Source organism: Pteropus vampyrus, unplaced genomic scaffold, assembly GCF_000151845.1.
Source record: "Pteropus vampyrus isolate Shadow unplaced genomic scaffold, Pvam_2.0 Scaffold434, whole genome shotgun sequence".
NCBI lineage: Eukaryota > Metazoa > Chordata > Mammalia > Chiroptera > Pteropodidae > Pteropus > Pteropus vampyrus.
The window spans coordinates 2,018,951-2,025,507 of record NW_011889215.1 but is presented as its reverse complement, the minus strand read 5'-3'; the positions used below and the strand labels follow the sequence as shown (position 1 = coordinate 2,025,507).

At 39.1% G+C, this 6,557-nt stretch overlaps 1 protein-coding gene across 2 annotated transcripts in view; it reads left to right on the top strand.

The window, feature by feature from the left end:
• Nucleotides 1-83: 83 nt before the first annotated feature.
• The window catches only part of FAM210A (family with sequence similarity 210 member A), a 33,651-nt gene continuing 27,177 nt past the window's right edge, over nucleotides 84-6,557 (top strand). The window contains exon 1 of one of the 2 annotated variants that reach the window (XR_002777458.1): nucleotides 84-291. The gene's annotated coding sequence lies outside the window, so the exon portion shown is untranslated. The remainder of the gene's footprint in view (nucleotides 292-6,557) is intronic. The other variant, XM_011381325.2, reaches the window with a different exon arrangement.

Below are 6,557 nucleotides of genomic sequence, written 5' to 3'. Positions count from 1 at the left end.
AATGTAGTGTCGCGCGACCTTCGCGCCGGAACTACGAGTCCCGTCGTGCCGCGCGCAGCGGCGTGCTATGGGCCGCGCCAGCCCGCTCTGGCAGTCGCGAGCACGTTGCTAGTGGGCGCGGCTGGTAGGGCTGTGGGTGGTGGGAGGCGAGCGTCCACTTCAGACTTGCGGGTTCCAGCACCCTGGCCCACGCTCGGTTAGGTTAGTCTACTGATTGACACCGCCGTGGCATCTGAGAAACTGTTGTCCGGCCTGTGCGTTGAAGCGGCGGCGGTTTCAACGTCCTAAGAGGTATCCTGGGCCTAAGACCTCTAAGGGGCAGCGGGAGGGGTGGAGAGGGCACCTTCAACCCCGTGCACGTTGGGGAGCAGACCCCGGTGCGAACCCGACAGCTGGCCGGCTCGCACCGCTCCTTGGGCTGTGGCAAGGTTCCGCCTGCAGGGCGGGGGTCCACACTCTCCCGTCCCCTTACCCGCCCCCCGCGAAGCTGCCGAAAGAGGTCACCCCCGCCTTTCTCTGTTGGACCAGTGTCCTAGCAGATCCTGCCTTTGGGACTTTTCAGCTTTCTGCGGTGTAACCCTTCACACTCCACTCCTTTCCTCGGAAGCCTGCTGAGGAGGGGCCTGTGCACCTCCGCTCTCGGAGTTGTTTTAAGAACGAGCAACATCTTACTTCTTAGGGACTAGCAGGTCATTCCCTATCGCCGTATTTGGGACGCAGTGCCGTACCTCCTTCCAGAGAGGCCTTTCTCAGCTCTCAGATTCAAGAGAAAGCAGCTTCCCATACCTACTGTTGAGAAACGCCTCAGGGTGTAGAATTCTGTGTTGGTTGGACTTTGTTATGGAGTGGTTGGGGGAAACAACATTTTCTTTGTCCATACCCACAGATTTCCACTGGAGAGTCGAAGGTATCTACTGTACTGAAACTGGAAAGCTCCATAGTTCAGGGCTTTCAACCTGAGATTAAGGTCCAAACCGCACATGTGGACTAAGATAATTAATATGTGTGTGCATATTGACGTTATTGTGCCTCAGCACCTCCTCACCTTAAGAGTGTAAAAAACGTGTTCAGATTTACGATCCATCTTGAGTTATTCTTTACAAAAACGATCCCTTTAAAAGCAGCTTTGAAGATATGTTTTACTAGCCTGCCCACTTGTAAGTAGGCATAGTTATATTAATGAATAGACTTCGCTTTGGGGAAGGCAGCATTTGCAGCATATACTTTGCAATTGAGTCACTTCTAACATGTGGACATTAACCTTTCTGAGGTTGTTGACCTTTTATAAACTTTGGATCAAGAATGAGGCCTATTTTTAACAAATGAGGATGAGCCATCAATTTCAGATGACTTGTATTTTTATTATAATGCAGTGAGTCTAGGTTGAGAACTTAAGTTCATGAATATTGACAACTGCAAATGTATAGGACCTAGAAATTGAACGCACTATTTATACATCCACGCGTTAGAACTAGGCAATTATGTAGTCCCTATTTGCTGGTTCTGATGCTAAAGTTTCTTGAGATATTGCTGTTTTAATTTTAGGGAAAATGAGTCTAACTTTGACTTTTTAAGAAATTTTCTCATTACATTATATGCTTCTTAACTGTGTGTTTATACAAACTACTATAACTTGATATGCATGAGATGTAGAGCTCATATTTTGTAGTTTTCATAAAACAAACTGGAAGTCATGTAAATTTAGCTGAGAATAGAAGAACTCTTAAAGATGGTAATAATAGAGGGAGTAAACGGACCAGATAAAAATTGATGTTATCATTGATGTCATTTTCCCCATATTGCATGTGTAATATCTGGTTTTCTGGAAACAGAATTAAAATTATAATTAGTATTTTAGTACTGTCTGTATGCCAGATTAAATGCTTTACACATTTGAACTCATTTAATTATATAATCCAGTGGCATAGTTAGGATTATTTTTGTTGTATAGATGAACATTAAATAACTAGGCTAAGGGCATACAGCTGGGAATTAGTGGTACTGAGATTTGGACTCAGGCAATCTAGCTTCAGAGACCAGATTCTATGTTAATAATGAAATAGTGTCTGCTAGGAGGCCAAACTCGGACTTGCAACTTGGCTGACACATAGTAGACTTTCAGAAAATGTTTTGATATTTTTTAATGCTTGGGCTGTTGTGTTCAGAGGGAAAATAGCTGGACAAGAATGCTATCTTACTAGAATGGGAGATCCACCAAGACAGGATCATCATTTTGTTCAGGGGTTTAACCTAGGTGCCTCGAACAGTGCCCGGCACATAGTGGGTGCTTATTGAATGAATGAATTGCTAAGAAAGGATTTTTAAAAATTCATCTTTTTAAAAAGGTCAGACGGGAATTATTTCAACACACTTATAAGATTTCTTTATGCACCGTTTTGATTATTTGAGCCATCATTCACCCACTTACCCTGCCTGGTTTGGATTTCTCCTGGTTTGGATTATACTTTATTAGTGAGTGAAAATAAAGTAGTAATTTAAGGTTTTTTGGTCAGAGTAAAGGCAAGCAACAGATTTAGTAGATACCATCCCTCTTTTTAAGTCATTAGTTCTCAAAGCGAGAGTAGTTGGGCTTGTAATATTAAAGCATGATTTCTGTTATAGAGTTGAAGATTGCATTTTTGAAACATAAACACTTTAAAAAATGTGGATGCAATGTTATAGCTTACTAAGAATGATGTTCTTAAAGGTGGGAAAGAGGTGGTTTATAGAAGATTTATTTCTCCAAAAACTCTTGGAGGAAGCACTGTCTCTCCAGTCCACTGATAAAAGTACCCTCCTAAAATTTTACTGCCTCTTGGAGCACACAAGATATTCTTGTTTAAAAGTCTTCTATAGTTTAAAGTAAAATTTGGTTGAGAAATCTCTAAGTTTATTATGTGTGATGACTACTTTTATATGTTAACCTAACTTAATCAAACACTAATGTAGGTGTAACTGTGATGGTATTTTGAAGATGTGGTTAACATCTACAATCAATTGACCTTGAAGGAGCTTAACCTCAATAATATGTGTAGACCCCATCCAATCCATCCAATCAATGGAAGGCCTAAATTTCAAACTCAAGTGTCTCAAGAATAAATAATTCTTCCTCAAGACTACAGCATTGATTTCTGCCCGAGTTTTCAGCCTGCATATCTGCCTCGTACATTTCATTTTCTAGCTCTGCAAATGCGTGAGCCAATTCCTTAAATCTGTATCTATTTAGATAAATGATCTAATAATAGATTTCTAATAGCTAGAAATATCTGTTTTTCTAAAGAGAGAGAGAGGTAGACATAGATATAGGTATATATTTTCTTCTATTGGTTCTGTATCTCTGGAGAACCTTGTCTGATTCAGATATTGGTACTGAGAGTAGTTCTAGAGGAACAAGATCTTGATGACTTTTCTGATTTGGTTATAATGTTCCTGGAATTGGTTCTTGAATCTGATTAGATTTAAAGGCACTAATAACTATTTCCAGTAGTGAAGAGAGGGCACTAATAGTCCAGGTTGTGATATGACAATAGAGAGACACAAAATGTCACCATTGGATACTCCTACTCAAGTACTTATAAAAGGGTTCTGGATGATCATGTATTTGATGACTTAAAACATTTTTGTCAGATTAACAATTATATTGGGACTGACTGCTTTCTCCTAACTCTGCTGGAGAAGGTGGGGAAAGAAAAGGATGCACTTAGGTTTGCAGTTTCCCAGCTCAAGCTCTGTATAATTGACTTGAAAGTTTCTGTGTCCACTATAAAGAAACTCTTTTCTCCTATGGCTGTGGAGCTGAGATTGCTCAAAACCAAACCCCGAGTCTCATCTTACAAAGTGGCTGAATTATAATGTAAAATGAAGTCCCGATTTAACAGTATCTGCTGTTAAAATGAGGGCATTGGTTGAGAAGGAATAAGATCCTCAAATTTGGAATGGGGTAATGAACCCCTAAATTTTTATCAGTCTTGTTTGCCAGTAGAAGCAGTCCTTCTGCTCCTATTTGAGGAAGTTAACCCTGCTTTGCCTGAGGAACCTTTAATGGCCTTTCCTGAGATAATTGCCTTGTAAGACCCTGCTGAGTCTCCTCAGGAACAACTCCTACTACTCTTCCCTGCTGAGTCTCCTCAGGAACAACCCCTACTACTCTTATTTGCTTCTAGACCTATAACGTTTCAGGCCCTCCAGGCTCAGCTGCAAAGGATGACTCATGAGGTGTGCTGCATTCTTTAAAAACTGCATGATTTTCTTTTTCAATTTACACAGAAATCTAGGGAATATGTGTGGGAATGGATATTAAAGGTGTGGAATAATAGTGAAAGGAACATAAAGTTGGATCAGGCCAAATTTATTGATATAGAAGCACTCCGCAGAGATTCTGGATTCCCTGTTATAGCCTGAAGGGTTAGAAAAGGCTCTAACAATTTGGTGGTTTGACTAAAGCATGGACCAAAAGGTGACCTATACTAAATGAAGTTAAAATGCCAGACCTGCCTTATATGGTGGAGGAAAGGATCCAAAGGCTTAGGGTGAGTGGTTTGGTAGGAGTGGGTCTATCATGTAAGACCTGCTCACACACCCTTGGGGACGGAGTTCAGAGGAGATACCTTTTACCATGACTGAGAAGTAAATTTGTGAGAGGAGCCCCAGCATCCGTGAAGAGCTCTATGATTGCTCTTCTCTATGGGTCAGAAATTACAGTGGGAACTGCTGCCGCTGAATTGGGGATCCTTAGATGCAGTGAGGATAACTGGAAATTGGACATATATTATAGAGGGGCCTATTATCTTTTCTTTCTTTATTTTTTGAACATTATGAATTATATTTTTTTCAATAACAGTTGAAAGTATTATTTTATATTAGTTTCAGGTCTACAGCTTAGTGGTTAGACATTTATATAATTTACAAAGTAAATTATTCTAGTGCCCATCTAGCACTATACATAATTGTTTCAATATTATTGACTATATTCCCTATGCTGTAGTTTACATCCCCATGACTATTTTGTAACTACCAATTTGTATTTTTTAATCCCTTAACCTTTTCACCCAGCCCCCTACTCCCCCACATCTGGCAGCCATCAGTTTGTTCTATCTATGAGTCTGTTTCTGTTTTGTCTGTTCCTTTATTTTGTTCTTTAGATTCTACGTATAAGTGAGATGATATGGTATTTATCTTTGATTTATTTCGCTTAGCATAATACCCTCTAGGTCCATCCATGTTGCCACAAATGGTAAGATTTCATTCTTTTTTTATGGCCAAGTAATATCCAGTTGTTATTTTTTCATCTTTATTGACATATAGACAATTAGTTGCTTATACAATTCAATGAGTTTTTTTTCAATTATAGTTAGCATACAATAATATACCAGTTTCAGCTGTATAGCATAGTGATCAGAGATCCACATAACTCGCAAAGTGATCACCTCTCTTCTCCCTTACATATTTATTACAACATTATCAACTATTTTCCTTATGCTACACTCTACATCTCCGTCTATTCTGTCACTATCCATTTGTACCTCTTTATCCCTTTGTCTTATTTTGTCCCCCAACCCCCTCCCAATCTAGTATCCTTCTAAATATTCTCTGTAACTATAAGTTTATTTCCACTTTTGATGTTGTTGATTTTGTTCTTTAGATTCCACATGTGTGTGAAATCATGCGATATTTGTCTTCCTCTATCCGACCCATTTCATTCAGCGCAATACTCTCTAGGTCCATCAAGGCAATATCTTTTTCCATCCCCTTCCTTTTCGTCTATGTGTGTCTTTTAATCTGAAATGAGTCTCTTGTAGGCAGCATATGTAGGGATCTTGTTTTCTTATCCATTCAGCCACTCTGTTTTTTGGTTGGAGCACTTAATTCTTTTCCATTTGAGGTACTTGTCGATAGGAATGTAGTTATTACCATTCTTGATTCTTTTTTTTTGATACATGTTTTTTCTTCTTAGAGAATTCCCTCCAACATTGCCTATAATACTGGCTTGATGATGATAAATTCCTTTAGTTTATTTTTGTCTGGGAAGCTCTTTATCTGTCCTTCGACTCTAAATGATAGCTTTGCTGGATAAAGTATTCTTGGTTGTAGATCCTGGGTTTTCATCACATCAAATATTTTGTGCCATGTCCTTCTGCCCTGCATAGTTTTTTTTTTTTTTTTTTTTTGAGAAATCAGAGGTAAGTAACTGCTTTTCTCTTGCTGCTTTTAAGATTTTTCTTTGTCTTTAACTTTTGGAATTTTAATTATGATATGTCTTGGTGTGGGACTCTTTGGGTTCCTGGTTTTGGGTACTCTCTGAGCTTTCTGGGGTTGTATGTCTATTTCCTTCACCAGGTTGGAGAAGTTTTTCATTATTATTTCTTCAAATAGCTCTTCAACATCTTGTTTTCCTTCAGGTACCCCTATGACACGGATATTTTTACCTTTAATAATGTTTCATAGTCTCCTTAAATTATTATTATAGTCTTGGCTTCTTTTTTCTTGTCATTCTGAATGTCTTTGGCTTTCCCATCCTCTATACAAGTCATTAGATCCTCTTCTTTATTCACTCTATT